Consider the following 17,863-nt stretch of genomic DNA (forward strand, 5'->3'; position numbering starts at 1 on the left):
AGGCCGACTATGTATCCATGGATCTTTAAAAGGGTAAAGATTTTGTCCAGGGCTTCTAGGTATTGTTCGCGGGTGTCGGTTGTCACGTACACGTCGTCTACATAGACGTCGATATCGTACTTATGACGTATGGGCGCTAATGCAGAAATAACGCCGGCCGCGAAGAGCTGAGGCGAATTGCGGAAGCCCTGTGGGAGTCGGGTCTAGACGTACTGGTGGCCGCTAGGACCAGTGAACGCTGTGTGATCATACTCCTCGGGGAGGATCGGGTGTGACCAGAAGCCGTTGGATAAGTCTAAAGTGGATTTATACTTTTTTCGGCTAATCTGCTGTGTAACTTGTTGTATGCTAGTGGATTGGGCTGCGTTTGGAATCGTAACGCGGTTTAGTTCTCGGTAGTCGACTAAAAGTCTGACTCCGCCTTTAGCTTTGGGAATCCCAAATATAGGGGAGTTATACGGAGATGCACTGTAAATTCTATGATAATCGATGATAATCTATGATTTTTTAATCAGAACGCCTTGTTGGCATAAGGAGTCGATTGTTTTTGGGAGCGCGGCTCTGCACTCCGGGTCTCGGATGAACCATTATTTCTGAACCAGGAAGTCGTTGACTCCAGTTGTGACTGGTTGAATTTTTAGCAGTCCGCAGTGATTCTGATGTTTTTGGAATAAGTCCCAGTGTCTGAGGATTAAGTTCTAAATTTGTGCTTTTGTTTGTTTGTCCGGGCTATCCCTAAGAGTTTCCTCCAACTGTTCTCGTCTGTTATCCTGAGGGGCTAATAGAAGTAAGTCATATTTTTGAATTATGTCTTGGGATAGGATAATGTCACAGTCATGGTCTTTGTCTAAATCAGGCCATAGTCCAGCTTGACATCTAGTTACTTGATCATTAGCTAAAAGGATGATCTTTACCAATTGTATTTGTCTTACTTCTGATCTTATGCCTTTTACGTTCATTGTCCTTGTTATGGGTCTGTTTAAGGAATGGCAGCAGGCAAATCCTTCATCTATGAGGGGAATTTCCGCCCCAGTATCTAGGAGTAAAATTATCCCTATCGTAGCGGTTAGTAATTTCGGGTTAAGGTACAGGGTGGCATTTATGTATGGGAATTGAGCGGGAGCGATTTGGGTGAATTGTGAGCGGACCGGCCTGTTAGTCAATAGTGATTCTTAGAGGCGGTGTACATTCAGTGATGGCTGGAACGCAGCCGCCTCTAGAATTTCTACTTGGCCTCTGTTTTGTCCAGTACTGCCATTAGTTCTAGGCCGATCCTGGTATTGTTGTTGTTGCCTCTGTGGATTTCTATCATCCTGATATCTTCCAGGGGGACGGATATTAGTTCGATCTCGGAACTCATACCATCCTTGTTGAGGAGGGTACTGGGGGTATTGTGGCGCTCTGTCCTCAAATAGGCGACGGGGTGCTGCCTGTTGTGGGTCCCGAGCGGGTTCCGGTGGTGTCTGCCTGGGGGTTTGCCTGAAAGGCTGCTGTCTGGGACCTGAGGCTGGGGCTCATGCAGGGGTTCCTGGGGACCTTCTGGTGGGGGTTTGTCTCATGCCTGGAGTACGAGGGCCAGCTGATGCTCCTGCTCCCCCTCTTGGTTGTGTCCTAGGTCCTCCTAGCTCGGCAGCCGGCAGTTGGCAGAATTCCTCAAGGTCTCCGCATGCCTGAATAACTGTGTGGTGTTTAGCAGCCTGGTTTTGTTGACCGTGCGCTGCGTCCTGTAGGCGCAGGCAATGGGCTGAGTCAGTGATTGATTTTAATAACAATCGGCTGACTTGAGCAAAATCAAATTGTAATTGTAGGGCTAGCTGGAAAGTTTCTCTGATGCTTCCTACTTTAAGGGCATTTAAAAGAATATTTCGGAATCCTCCTTGCATGCCATGTCCGTAAATTTTCTTATGTGCTGCAGCTAGGATTTGAAACAGTGCTCCACATTCCACTTCTAGGAGGTGGAAGCCTGGTGGCGCTGTTACGCGCAGTAGCTGTTGTTTATCTCTTGGTGCTAGAGGTCCAAAAAATATTTCTAGCAGGGACATTTTTCAAAACACCATTTAAGGGCTTATTTATTGTCTGGGGGAATTGGTCCGAAGGTATCTTTAAACACGGACACGGTGTGTTCCCCAATTACTGATCTCATCCTGACAGTAATGATGGTCATTACTGGTCCGCCTGTTAGGTGCTGTTAGGAGGGTATGATTCATCCCTGCAATGGCTCTTCTCGCTATATCTGTCTGAGCCGGTGTCAGAAGTGTGGGGATATTAAGGTCACTAAGAATAACTATAGCGTCTCCTTTAGGGATTCCCTGGTTCGAAGGCAGGGGTTTGCAGGACTGGAACGGGATAAGCATGTACTCATAGATTATCATAGACTTTACAGTGCAGAAGGAGGCCATTTGGCCCATTGACTCCACACCGGCTCCTGGAAAGAGCACCCTACCCAAGGTCAACACCTCCACCCTATCCCCATAACCCAGTAACCCCACCCAACACAAAGGCAATTTTGGACACGAAGGACAATTTATCATGGCCAATCCACCTAACCTGCACATCTTTGGACTGTGTGAGGAAACCGGAGCACCCGGGGGAAACCCACGCACACACGGGGAGAATGTTCAGACTCCGCACAGTGACCCAAGACGGAATCGAACCTGGGACCCTGGAGATGTGAAGCAATTGTGCTATCCACAATGCTACCGTGCTGCCCAAGACTGTTAACCCAAAGACCCTGCTAGCATTGAGTGGGTCTATATCTTCTGAGTGACATACCACAAACGGTACTAAGTCATTAGGTTGTACACGACAACCTGGTCTGATTAGGTGGGTTGCTAATTCTAGCTGGCAATCCTGTCTGTGGTTTTTCCCTGAGAAAAATTCTGTTATTTCTAGCGTAAACCTCTGTCCGTCAATGAAAGGAGGTTGCAGTGCGAGTAAATGATCGACCAGTAATGTTCCTTTTGGGACATTAAATGTTTGTCCCGCGAGGGCATCAGCAATTACTCGATGGTCGCGCCATAGGTGGGCATGAGCTGCCACAGCCAAAGTATTTTAAGAATATATACTTGGTCTTTTCTACTAGTAAACACAGTTTAACTATAGTAGTCAAATTCAATTTAGTTTTGCTGGTATTAGCGCTTCGTTTTATATTGTTCTGACCTTACTTAAGGGTCTATTTTTGCATTTTTTTAGGTTGGTTTATAAATTAACTACATTCTAGCGACAGAGTTGTTGTGTCTATTTTTTGAGGCCCAAGATTGGGTGGCAGATGTGACAGTCGAGGAGTATTCTACCTAAGATCCTCCCGATTAGTTGAGGTTGTAAGCTACCAGACAAGGTCTTGTCAATATCTAAAGTAAGACTCGCTGTTTGGGGTGTCTAATTATAGTATCAACAATGTTCCTTGCTTTCACTACCTTCAGTATACGAGAGAGACTATCACTTAGGGGGCTATCTTATCCTTAACTGCAGTTAAATCTTTCTTATTCTGAGAGCCGGGTATGCGTAAGTCATCCTCCAGTAGCCTCAGAGGTGAGAATATGATGAGCCTTAGTTAAATGTCACACTTATTTATGAAAATAGACACGGATCTGTATGGTAAAATATATACACAATTTATTTAAAGAATAAGGGTAATACAAGTTTTTAGTAAATGATACAGTTCGGCAAATACAGGATATAGATGAGTTAGCGTTTGAATTCCCTAACTACATAGTTACCTAAGCTATGAACAATTCATACTTACAACAACTAGTAGACTCGGAATTCAATACTCAACCAAGAGCAGAACTCTACGAGTCGAGATAACGGCAGCGGCTTGGTCAGGTAAACACTCAGCAATCTTCTAAACAGCTCTTGAAGCGATTGCCTCCACAGATTTTTGCTTAACATTTTGTCGGGTTTTTACTTGGGGAGTTCTAGGGAGACATTAGCAGACCTCTGCTTCTGAAGATACTAGATTAACACCCCAACAGCCATTTCTAGACAAACAGAAGCCTCCCGTAGTTGGCAAGGCCACTAGACAAGGCCACTAGACTAATAAGCTCACTGCAGCTGGGCATCTACAAAGGTAATGTCTGTAGTACTTGTTGAAAGACATTATTGTGATAAGTAGCATCAATTTTATGGTTTACAAGAAATACATGGCTTCATCAGTTTTTAATATAGAGTTAATACACTTCATCAGCTTTTAATATAGAGTTAACACATGATTGAATATAAAGTCAGTTCTGGTGAGTAGTGTGGATACCGCGACACCAACAACCAGCCCCTCAGCCGGTGGGGGTGGGGGGGGGGGGGGGGTGGGGGGGGGGGGGGCGTCCCTCGAACATGGTGGGGATGACGATTGTGCCAATATGAAGGAGTCATGCATACTGGCCGGGTACCGGGCGCAGACGTGCATGATCCTCATCCGGTGGTCACAGACCACCTGCACGTTCATGGAGTGGGTCCCCTTCCTGTTCGTGAACAGGGCCCTGTTATCCGATGGTGGCCATATGGCGATGTGCATCCCATCGATCGCCCCCTGGACCATGGGTATTGTGGCCATGGCAGCGAAGCCCACTGCCCGGGCATCCTGGTGGGCGTGGTCCACAGGGAACTGAATATAACAGTTCACAATGTCGTACAGGGCGTCAGTCACTGCGCAGATGCACCTATGCACCGATGTCTGGGAGATGCCGGACAGGTCCCCACTTGGCGACTGGAACGACCCCTTTGCGTAGAAGTTCAGGGCCACCGTAACCTTGACGACCACGGGGAGAGTGTGTCCTCCCCCAGTGCCACACGTTGCCAGATGTGCCATGAGATGGCAGATATGGGCGACGGTTTCCCGGCTCATCCTGAGTCTCCTCCTTCATGCCTGGTCTGTGAGGTCCTGGTATGACGAGCGGCGCCGGTACACACGGGTGCCTCTGCCGCCGTGGCACCACCACTACCTCCCCCTCCTCATCCTGTCGGGTGGGCGGATCTCCAGCCTGGCGGCTGCCTCCTGCTGCTCTGCAGGACGCTCCTCTGCGGCAGCCTCCACCACCTCCCTGGATTCCTGCTCCAGCTCCCATAGGACAACATGTAGAAGGGCAGCTCCCGCCACAGCGGCCAACATCGCTGGGTGATGCCCAAACATAACGGTCTTCAGGGGGTGGGGGGCGGGGGTCACACATGTCACCATTGCCCATATCCCCCTCCTCAGTCAGGTGCCATGGGCTCCAATGTCGCCACTGTTGCCAGCTGGCACCTGCCCAGGCTACCCCCCCCCCTCCCACCGGACACCCCCGATCCCCGGCACTCCCGATCCACGGCCCCCATTTCCGGCACCCCCATTCCCGGCACTCGCGAGCCACAGCACCCCATCGCCGGCACTCCCGAGCCACGGCACCCCATCCCCGGCACTCCCGAGCTGTGGCACCCCGATCCCCAGCACTCCCGATCCACGGCACCCCCATCCCCGGCATCCCCCATCCCCGGCATCCCCCATCCCCTGCCCAACCCAAACCCGCTCCCCCCAAACTGATCTCCGACCCTGATCATCGGCACGCACCCTCGCCCCTGGGGTGCATTCATGACCCCCCCCCCAGCTACTGCTGTGCCGTCTCCTCTCCGGCGGCGGCCCTACGCCGACCCCTCCATCCTCGCTCGCCGGCGTCAGCCAACACGACTGGTTGACGCCGTTAAAAAGTTTAATTTACGGCGGCATGACCTGTTGTCACGTCAGCGGGACTTCGGCCCTTCAGGGCCGGAGGTTTGGTGTATCCCCGGGGCCCATCGCGTCACCATGATTCTGCGAGGTGTGCGGCACGATTCCCGTCGGCGCGATTTCTCGCCGGCCGGACAATACGGCGGCCGGCGTCTGAGCAGCGGGGCGGGATTGACACCACCCCCAGGGATTCTCCGATCCGGCGGGGGGTGTCGGAGAATCCCGCCCAGTAAATATACTTTTTCGTTTCAAAAAACAACACACGCAAACAGGTCTAATAATCGCTTCCATGTTTTTTTTGTTCCTCTTCCTCCAACGAACCTGCTTCTTTTCATCACATTCGTGACAAAGCATCGGCTATCACGTTTTCTCGTCCTGCCACATGTACTATTTTTAAATGAAATGGCTGCAACAATAAACTCCAGCGAAACAACCTGGCATTGTTATTCCGGAACGCTCCAAAAACGTCAATGGATTATGATCAGTATATATAACGGTGTCAGACGGATTGCTGGTCACATAAATGTGAAAATGTTGCAAAACCAGCACCAAACTCAAAGTCTCCTTCTCAAGCGTGGAATACTTTTTCTGCTGAGAATTCAATTTCTTTGAAAAATAACCAATAGGCCGCTCTAGCCCTTCATCGTCGTCTTCTAGACGGACCACACCTACACCCACATCACTCGCATCAACCGCCACTTTGAATGGTTTTGTATAATTTGGGATGACTAACACAGGAGCAGTGGTTAACACAGCCTTCAGGCCGTCAAATGCCTGTTGACACTCCACTGTCCACTGGAATTTGTTACGCTTCCTGAGCAAGACCGTCAGTGGAGCGACCACACTGCTAAAATTCGGTACAAATTTCCAGTAAACTCCACTCATACCAAAAAATTGCATTATTTCCGTCGTGTCAAGGATATCGGAAACTCCCCAATAACCTTTGTTTTCACATCCCGTGGGACTATTCGACCCTGTCCGATTGTATGGCCAAGGAAAGTGATTTGGGTTTTTCCAAATTTACTTTTGGCTATGTTTACCACCAAACCCGCTTCCTGAAGTCGATCGAATAACTCCATCAGATGTTTTAAATGTTCTTTCCATGTTTGGCTGAAAATTACAAGATTGTCAATGTATACCGCACAATTGGGTAATCCTGAAACGACTTTGGTAGTTAACCATTGAAATGTGGCTGGGGCGTTTTTTATGCCAAATGAGATAACTTTGAATTGGTATATACCATCTGGAGTCACAAAAGCTGAAATCTCCTTTGCCCTTTCAGATAAAGGTAACCTTTAAATGAATCCAATTTGGAAATAAAAGCTGACTGTCCCACTTTCTCAATGCAATCCTCCAAACGTGGGATAGGATAGGAGTCCGTTCTTGTAACTGCATCAACCTTTCTATAGTCCACACACAACCGTTGGGTACTGTGTGGTTTTGGTATCATCACTATGGGTGAGCTCCATTGGCTGCAATCCACTTCAGTTATGCCATTTATAAGAATACTTTCAATCTCTTTGTTAACCTGTGCCAATTTTAAAGAGTTAAGTCTATATGGATGTTGTTTGATTGGAACAGCATTTCCCACATCTACATCATGTAGAGTCATTTTAGTACTTCCCAATTTAACTCTACAAATTTGCCCATGTGATATCGGTAACTCTTTTAGGTCTGTCTGTTTTTGCTCTGGAAGGTAACTCATCAATTTATCCCAATTTTTAAGAAAATCTTCATTTTCCAATTTAATTTGAGGTATGTCAAATTCAAAGTCATTTGGATTTGGTTTGTCACTTTGAGTTAGAATCATTAAAACCTCCTCCTTTTGCTCTCCTTCCCTTTCACAGTACCTTTTAAGCATATTCACATGACACACTCGGTGAGTCTTCCTTCTATCTGGTGTTTTTACCGCATAATTCACCTCACTTAATTTCCTTTCAATCTGATAAAGTCCACAAAACCTAGCTTTTAAAGGTTCACCTACCAATGGTAACAAGACTAAAACTTTATCTCCACTGGCAAAACTACGAACTTTGGATTTCTTGTCCACTACCCGTTTCATCACATTTTGTGCAACTTTTAAATGCTGTCCAGCCAATTCACCTGCTCTATTTAATCGTTCCGGAAAATTTGACACGTAATCCAATAATGCAATTTCCGAACTCACCAATTTTTCCTTCATCAATTTAAGGGGTCCTCTTACCTCATGACCAAAAATTAGTTCAAAAGGACTACATTTGGTTGACTCATTAGGTGCATCCCGAATTGCAAACATTACGAATGGAATTCCTTTATCCCAATCCTCTGGATAATCGTGACAATAAGCCCTCAACATTGTCTTTAATGTCTGATACCACCCTTCTAATGCTCCCTGCGATTCTAGATGGTACGCAGTTGATTAATTTTTTTTATTCCTCAGCTATCCATAAATTCTTTGAATAACCTTGAAGTAAAATTTGAACCTTGATCCGATTGTATTTCTGTGAGTAGTCCATATCCAGTAAAGAATTCAAGTAACTACTCCACAATCTTTTTAGCTGTAATATTACGTACTGGAATGGCCTCTGGAAATGTAGGAGACACATGCATTATAATCAAAAGATATTGATTCCCACTTTTTGTTGTAGGAAGTGGTCCTACGCAATCAATTAAGACCCTTGTAAAAGGTTCCTCAAATGCAGGACTGGGTGTTAAGGGCACTGGATTTATCACTGCTTGAAGTTTCCCTATCATTTGACATGTGTGACATGATTGACAAAATTTAACTACATCTTTATGTAGTACAGGCCAATAAAAATGTTTCTGGATTTTAGCTTGAGTTTTCCTTATTCCCAAATGACCCCCCACTGGTACCTCATGTGCAACTCGCAACACCTCCTTTCTATACCCTACCGGCAATACTACTTGATGAACTTCTGCCCACTTTTCATCTGCCTGCATATGTAAAGATCTCCATTTTCTCATCAAAACATCACTTATACGGTCATAACACTGGGATACACTCAGATTCCTCGTCCGTGTCTACTTTCTGATCGTTTTATTTCTATATGTTTTTGTTGTAACTCTCCCAATTTTCCTGAACTAAAAATATCCGCGTCATCCTCTACCTGTTCTTGTTGTTTTTCAACCATCTGATCAAAAGTTGCTTCTGATAATTGCACTTCAACTTCATCTTCACTCTTTGATTTCTCCTTTTGTTTTAACCTATGACTTTGCGAACTTGTTACTACACAATCTGGAAAAATCCCAGGATATTCGTCCTTCAACACTTCAGTTGTCTGATTTTTCACTGGCTTATCAACCACAGTAGACATCATTCCCACCTGCGATCCAGCTATATCATTACCCAAGATAAACTGTATTCCTGGACAAGATAGTTTCTCTATTACTCCTACTACCACTTCACCACTCTTCACTGAACTTTCCAACCTTACCTTATATAATGGAACACTACTCCTCTCACCCTGAATTCCACATATTCCCACCTTTTCTGGCAATATTCTTCCCAAACTACATAACTCCTCATCTCTTACCATTAAAGATTGACTGGCTCCTGTTTCTCTTAAAATTGTGACTACTTTACCTGCTCCTCCTGATACACATGAGTAAACTTTAACCACGTAAGTAAATTCTTTGGCACCTTCTTATCAATCACCTCTTGATCAGGCTGCACAATCTTTTGCACCTCCTTCGCTTCACTTGCGCTTTCTTTTACCACTTTAACAAACCCCACTGTCTTATCCTGTTTTACAACATAAGCCTTCCCAGTACTTTACTTCAACCAACAACACTGTGACTTTACATGGCCTAGTTTATTACAGTGAAAACATTTGAAACTTTTCATGTCTCTTCCACCCTCATGGATTTTCTGTTTAATCTGAAGTACACTCTCCTTATTAACTCCTATCAGATCACCTTTACCTTGACCACCTGAGTATTTGTCATGTCCCCAGTTTCATAGAATAGAATTTACAGTGCAGAAGAAGGCCATTCGGCGCATCGAGTCTGCACCGACTCTTAGAAAGAGCACCCTACCCAAGGTCCACACCTCCACCCTATCCCCATAACCCAGTAACCCGACCCAACACTAAGGGCAATTTTGGACACTAAGGGCAATTTATCATGGCCAATCCACCTAACCTGCACATCTTTGGGCTGTGGGAGGAAACTGGAGCACCCGGAGGAAACCCACGCACACACATAGAACATAGAACATAGAAAATACAGCACAGAATAGGCCCTTCGGCCCACGATGTTGTGCCGAACCTTTGTCCTAGATTAATCATAGATTATCATTAAATTTACAGTGCAAAAGGAGGCCATTCGGCCCTTTGAGTCTGCACTGGCTCTTGGAAAGAGCACCCTACCCAAACTCAACACCTCCACCCAACACCAAGGGCAATTTTGGACACTAAGGGCAATTTATCATGGCCAATCAACCTAACCTGCACATCTTTGGACTGTGGGAGGAAACCGGAGCACCCGGAGGAAACCCACGCAGACACGGGGACATGTGCAGACTCCGCATAGACAGTGACCCAAGCCGGAATCGAACCTGGGACCTTGGAGCTGTGAAGCAATTGTGCTATCCACAATGCTACCGTGCTGCCCTTAAGAACAAATAAATCTACACTCTCTCATTTTACCGTAATCCATCTACTTGTCCAATAGCTACTTGAAGGTCCCTAATGTTTCCGACACAACTACTTCCACAGGCAGTGCATTCCATGCCCCCACTACTCTCTGGGTAAAGAACCTACCTCTGATATCCCTCCTATATCTTCCACCTTTCACCTTAAATTTATGTCCCCTTGTAATGGTTTGTTCCACCCGGGGAAAAAGTCTCTGACTGTCTACTCTATCTATTCCCCTGATCATCTTATAAACCTCTATCAAGTCGCCCCTCATCCTTCTCCGTTCTAACGAGAAAAGGCCTAGCACCCTCAACCTTTCCTCGTAAGACCTACTCTCCATTCCAGGCAACATCCTGGTAAATCTTCTTTGCACCTTTTCCAAAGCTTCCACATCCTTCCTAAAATGAGGCGACCAGAACTGTACACAGTACTCCAAATGTGGCCTTACCAAAGTTTTGTACAGCTGCATCATCACCTCACGGCTCTTAAATTCAATCCCTCTGTAAATGAAAGCGAGCACACCATAGGCCTTCTTCAAAGCTCTATCCACTTGAGTGGCAACTTTCAAAGATGTATGAACATAGACCCCAAGATCTCTCTGCTCCTCCACATTGCCAAGAACTCTACCGTTAACCCTGTATTCCGCATTCATATTTGTCCTTCCAAAATGGACAACCTCACACTTTTCAGGGTTAAACTCCATCTGACACTTCTCAGCCCAGCTCTGCATCCTATCTATGTCTCTTTGCAGCCGACAACAGCCCTCCTTACTATCCACAACTCCACCAATCTTTGTATCGTCTGCAAATTTACTGACCCACCCTTCACCTCCCTCATCCAAGTCATTAATGAAAATCACAAACAGCAGAGGACCCAGAACTGATCCCTGCGGTACACCACTGGTAACTGGGATCCAGGCTGAATATTTGCCATCCACCACCACTCTCTGACTTCTATCGGTTAGCCAGTTCGTTATCCAACTGGCCAAATTTCCCACTATCCCATGCCTCCTTACTTTTTGCAGAAGCCTACCATGGGGAACCTTATCAAATGCCTTACTAAAATCCATGTACACTACATCCACTGCTTTACCTTCATCCACATGCTTGGTCACCTCCTCAAAGAATTCAATAAGACTTGTAAGGCAAGACCTACCCCTCACAAATCCGTGCTGACTATCCCTAATCAAGCAGTGTCTTTCCAGATGCTCAGAAATCCTATCCTTCAGTACCCTTTCCATTACTTTGCCTACCACCGAAGTAAGACTAACTGGCCTGTAATTCCCAGGGTTATCCCTAGTCCCTTTTTTGAACAGGGGCACGACATTCGCTACTCTCCAATCCCCTGGTACCACCCCTGTTGACAGTGAGGACGAAAAGATCATTGCCAACGGCTCTGCAATTTCATCTCTTGCTTCCCATAGAATCCTTGGATATATCCCGTCAGGCCCGGGGGACTTGTCTATCCTCAAGTTTTTCAAAATGCCCAACACATCTTCCTTCCTAACAAGTATTTCCTCGAGCTTACCAATCTGTTTCACACTGTCCTCTCCAATAATATCGCCCCTCTCATTTGTAAATACAGAAGAAAAGTACTCGTTCAAGACCTCTCCTATCTCTTCAGACTCAATACACAATCTCCCGCTACTGTCCTTGATCGGACCTACCCTCGCTCTAGTCATTCTCTTATTTCTCACATATGTGTAAAAGGCCTTGGGGTTTTCCTTGATCCTACCCGCCAAAGATTGTTCATGCCCTCTCTTAGCTCTCCTAATCCCTTTCTTCAGTCCCCTCCTGGCTATCTTGTATCCCTCCAATGCCCTGTCTGAACCTTGTTTCCTCAGCCTTACATAAGTCTCCTTTTTCCTCTTAACAAGACATTCAACCTCTCTTGTCAACCATGGTTCCCTCACTCGACCATCTCTTCCCTGCCTGATAGGGACATACATATCAAGGACACGTAGTACCTGTTCCTTGAACAAGTTCCACATTTCACTTGTGTCCTTCCCTAACAGCCTATGTTCCCAACTTATGCACTTCAATTCTTGTCTGACAACATCGTGTTTACCCTTCCCCCAATTGTAAATCTTGCCCTGTTGCACGCACCTATCCCTCTCCATTACTAAAGTGAAAGTCACAGAATTGTGGTCACTATCTCCAAAATGCTCCCCCACTAACAAATCTATCACTTGCCCTGGTTCATTACCAAGTACTAAATCCAATATTGCCCCTCCTCTGGTCGGACAATCTACATACTGTGTTAGAAAAGCTTCCTGGACACACTGCACAAACACCACCCCATCCAAACTATTTGATCTAAAGAGTTTCCACTCAATATTTGGGAAGTTAAAGTCACCCATGACTACTACCCTGTGACTTCTGCACCTTTCCAAAATCTGTTTCCCAATCTGTTCCTCCACATCTCTGCTACTATTGGGGGGCCTATAGAAAACTCCTGACAAGGTGACTGCTCTTTTCCTATTTCTGACTTCAACCCATACTACCTGATTAGGGTGATACTCCTCGAACTGCCTTTCTGCAGCTGTTATACTATCTCTAATTAACAATGCCACCCCCCCCCCCCCCACCTCTTTTACCACCCTCCCTAATCTTATTGAAACATCTATAACCAGGGACCTCCAACAACCATTTCTGCCCCTCTTCTATCCAAGTTTCCGTGATGGCCACCACATCGTAGTCCCAAGTACCGATCCATGCCTTAAGTTCACCCACCTTATTCCTGATGCTTCTTGCGTTGAAGTATACACACTTCAACCCATCTCCGTGCCTGCAAGTACTCTCCCTTGTCAGTGTTCCCTTCCCCACTGCCTCATTACACGCTTTGGCGTCCTGAATATCGGCTACCTTAGTTGCTGGACTACAAATCCGGTTCCCATTCCCCTGCCAAATTAGTTTAAACCCTCCCGAAGAGTACTAGAAAACCTCCCTCCCAGGATATTGGTGCCCCTCTGGTTCAGATGCAACCCGTCCTGCTTGTACAGGTCCCACCTTCCCCAGAATGCACTCCAATTATCCAAATACCTGAAGCCCTCCCTCCTACACCATTCCTGCAGCCACGTGTTCAACTGCACCCTCTCCCTATTCCTCGCCTCGCTATCACGTGGCACCGGCAACAAACCAGAGATGACAACTCTGTCTGTCCTGGCTTTTAAATTCCAGCCTAACTCCCTAAACTTGTTTATTACCTCCACACCCCTTTTCCTACCTATGTCGTTGGTACCAATGTGCACCACGACTTCTGGCTGCTCCCCCTCCCCCTTAAGGATCCTGAAGACACGATCCGAGACATCCCTGGCCCTGGCACCCGGGAGGCAACATACCTTCCGGGAGTCTCGCTCACGACCACAGAATCTCCTATCTATTCCCCTAACCATTGAATCTCCTACAACTACACGGGGAGGATGTGCAGACTCTGCACAGACAGTGACCCAAGCCGGAATCAAACCTGGGACCCTGGAGCTGTGAAGCAATTGTGCTATCCACAATGCTACCATGCTGCCCCTATCCCTCACAGGCTGAAACTGATGTCAGAAACCAAGCTTTGATTTATGAACTACTTCATAATCATCTGCCATTTCTGCTGCTAATCTCGCAGTTTTAACCCTCTGCTCTTCCAGATGAGTTCTCACTCCATCAGGAATTGAATTTTTAAACTCCTCCTAAATTATAATTTCTCTGAGAGCTTCATACGTTTAGTCTATTTTCAAAGCCCTTATCCACCTATCAAAATTACTCTGTTTGATCCTTTCAAACTCCATGTATGTTTGACCAAATTATTTCCTTAAATTTCTAAATCTCTGTCTGTAGGCTTCAGGCACTAGTTCATATGCACCTAAGATGAATTTTTTCACCTCCTCATACGCCCAAGTTACCTCCTCTGATAGTGATGCAAACACTTCACTAGCCCTACCTACCAGCTTTGTTTGAATCAGTAATACCCACTTGTCCTGTGACCATTCATTTGTTTAGCTATCTATTCCCCTGATCATCTTATAAACCTCTATCAAGTCGCCCCTCATCCTTCTCCGTTCCAATGAGAAAAGGCCTAGCACCCTCAACCTTTCCTCGTAAGACCTACTCTCCATTCCATTCAAATGGAAAGAAAAAGGCTTCTACCTCCTTCTCGTCAAACCTTGGCAATGCTTGGACATATTTAAATAGATCCCCATCAAGCCTTCGACTTTGCCGCTCTTTCTCTTTATCCTCATCACTATCCTCAAACTGTACATTTCCCTTTAAATCCGCCAAATTTAACTGACTGTCATGTTTCATGGCCATTTTACGAAGTTCAAACTCTCTCTTTCTTTCGTTTTCCTCTCTCTCTCTTTCTTTTACCTCTCTCTCTCTTTCTTTTACCTCTCTCTCTCTTTCTTTTCAAGCTGCTTTAATCTTTTTTCATGTTCACGTTGCATGATCTGTAACTCAATTTTTGCCATTTCCAATGAGTCAGACTGTATCTAAGGCAATTTTAGATGCTTAGCCACCGCCATAATTATCTCACCTTGTCGCATTTTGCCAGGTAATATTAACTGCGATGATTTTGCCAAATCTAACAGTCTGCTTTTAGCCTCTGTCCGTAAGGTACTGTGTGTGACCGTCTCCACCCCCAAAAACTTCAGAGCCTCTGAAAGAGCCATTGTCCACAACACACTCCATACTTAAACTGAAATACCACACCTGAAAAGCAACCACGATATGCTCAGCCCTCACTGACATTAAGTTCACTAAGCCAATCCAATAGGTAGACTTTTATCCCGGACGAGCCCCCAATTTGTTATGGGCCAGGGTTTAGAGAACCCCAAAGTGTATCATGGAGTTCACCTGATCCATGACTTTTCATAGATTGTGGTATCGGGAGCACACAGCCCATACTACAGGTGTGGCGCAGCAGCCATCGCAAAGTATTTTTTCAAGCAGAACAATGATTATTCTATGAACTCAGTTAACCTTTTTAAAACATACAGTAAACATCTTAGCAACCATCAATTTAAATATAACCCCCAAAGAATACAACACTAAGTAATCCTTAAACTTTCCTTTTAACATCCATATGACAAAAAAAACCTTTTAACAGAAGCACATAAGTTTTAAATTCACTACTGAGAACAGTTATTACTCTGAATTCACCAAATGATCAATAGATAGTCTTTACATAGCAGAGAGAACAACATTACACCTTCTTTGGCTGGCTGCAGCTCCAACACTAAAACAAAACCAAAAAACACAGGCACACCCAAGCTTTTCTCTAAGTGAAACTAAAAAGCAGAACCAGAGCTCAGCTCCACCCACACTCTGACACCACTGCAGTAACTTGAGCAGACAAACATTTCTTAAAGTGACATTCTCATGACAATTCCATTTACACGTATATGCAACAATTGCATGAGGAGCGGTTGAGGACTCAGTCCGTACTCGTTGGAGTTTAGAAGAATGGGGGGGGGATCTTATTGAAGCTTACAGTATACTGCGAGGCCTCGATAGAGTGGATGTGGAGAGGATGCTTCCACTTATAAGAAAAACTAGAACCAGAGGCCACAGCCTCAGACTGAAGGGACAATCCTGTAAAACTAACATATGGTGGAATTTCTTCAGGCAAAAGTTGGTGAATCTGTGAAACTCTTTGCCGCAGAAGGCTGTGAAGGCCAAGTTACTGAGTGTCTTTAAGACAGAAATAGATAGGTTCTTGATTAACTTGGGGACCAGGAGTTATGGGGAGAATCGGAATGCGAAACATATCAGCCATGATTGAATAGCAGAGCAGGCTCAATGGGCCATATGACCTAATTGATGAGAGTTTAAGCACAAGCATTAACTTTCTGGACAAATTTTCTCAGATACACTGGGTACTAAAGAGCCTCTGAGGTGGCCAAGATGGGAGCTTGAGCTGTAACTTTACTTTAGTACATTTTAGTATATCTCGTTCTCAAGGCCTGGTTAGCAATTAAATCGCCTGTTTGTACTCATTGAAGAGCACTTTGATGGGTGGAGCTTCAAATAATAACCTTTCGCACTGCTGCCTCACGGTGCTGAGGATCCGGGTTCGATCCCGACCCCTGGTGACTGTCCATATGGAGTTTGCACATTCTCCCAGTGTCTGCGTGGGTCTCACCCCCCCCATAACCCAAAGATGCACAGGGTAGATAAATTGGCCACACTAAATTGCCCCTTTATTGGAAAAAAAATAATTGGTACTCTAAATTTATTTTAAAAAGAGTGTGTGCTGCACCAGTCTCCTTTATTGGACACCTTATCGGAGTTACCAGGAGAAAGTGAGTGCTTGGTCATGGGAATCTTGCTAGGCGTCTACCCTGTCTGCAGGAGGAATAGGAAAAGAAGATAAGGTCAGGCAGAGCAGCTACTGCCAGACGGAGGGACATGAAGGGTGAAGTGGGTTTCTGTGGGTACAGGACTTCTCTTCCCCTCTGGAACTCCTTCATTAGAACCTGTGGGCCCTTGTCCTGAAATGTTCAGGATGCCAGTCACGCCTACTCTTCCACCTATACTGCTTCAAAACAACTTATGGTTGCATGCTAAACATCAGGTGTCTGTTTTATCTCCTCCAGGAACATGTAAGTTATGGTAATCATCACTCAGCCCAGGATGTCAGGCAACGCCACCCAGAGAGGACGGAGCCGGCGATATGGCTTAACCCGGGCAGGTTTGGAAAGTGCAAAACGTGATCGTGCAACCAGATACCTTCAAAACCAACCCAGGATTCAAGTACGGTTATATGAACAGGTCAGCATGTGGAAAGAAGGCTGTCTAATTGACTTTGATGAGGGTTTGGATGATGCAGAGGACATTCATATGAAATCAAATTCAAGAAAACCATTGGGCTGTGTTATGCTGAAAGGTGCCAACATCATCTGACTGCACAATGTCCACAGCAAAGAATGGATTCACTGGAACTTAATTTTCCACACACTATAATAGCATTTTGGATACTGGTTGTCAGTAAATAGATTAAGTTGTGATGTGTTTTTGTACCTAGTTACAGTAATGATTTTCCGAAATAAAAATCTTAAAACAAGCAGGAAAAAACAGTCAACAGGCCTGTCTTATTAGCACAGCAGCCATTTACACCTGTTTTCACCCTTTCACCACAGGAACCCGCCTGGTTTTATCTTTACAGGTGTTGACAGCTTTGCTTTATCTTTGCAACATTTTGCTGCTTTTGTTTAAAGATTTTCAGCATTTGCAACATTTCTTTTCAGTGCCTTTATTATAGCCACATGTAATTTGCGTGAACATTTACATATTTTAACAAAAATGACAATTTAATTTGATGCTACGTTCAATTGAATTCATAGCATTGGAATTATTCTAATTATTCCAGACTCCAATTCAACCAGCCAATTAAAGATACGTACCTGAGATTGAGATTACAACTGGCAATCTGTTTCTAAATTACATTTTGTGACTGCATCTGTATCTCACTTGGCACCTTCCAGAAATATTAAGTTGCCATGCATCATGCATATCTAGACAGTGTGCATCAGCATGAACTGGATAGA

General features: G+C 45.3%; 1 long non-coding RNA gene across 2 annotated transcripts in view; it reads left to right on the forward strand.

Moving 5' to 3' along the window:
- LOC140411635 (uncharacterized) overlaps positions 1-17,378 on the forward strand; it is a 171,976-nt gene extending 154,598 nt beyond the window's left edge. For both annotated transcript variants that reach the window (XR_011940911.1, XR_011940912.1), the window contains exon 4: positions 16,913-17,378. This is a non-coding gene — a long non-coding RNA (uncharacterized lncRNA). The remainder of the gene's footprint in view (positions 1-16,912) is intronic.
- Positions 17,379-17,863: the final 485 nt, after the last annotated feature.

Source organism: Scyliorhinus torazame, chromosome 4, assembly GCF_047496885.1.
Source record: "Scyliorhinus torazame isolate Kashiwa2021f chromosome 4, sScyTor2.1, whole genome shotgun sequence".
Taxonomy (NCBI): Eukaryota; Metazoa; Chordata; class Chondrichthyes; order Carcharhiniformes; family Scyliorhinidae; genus Scyliorhinus; species Scyliorhinus torazame.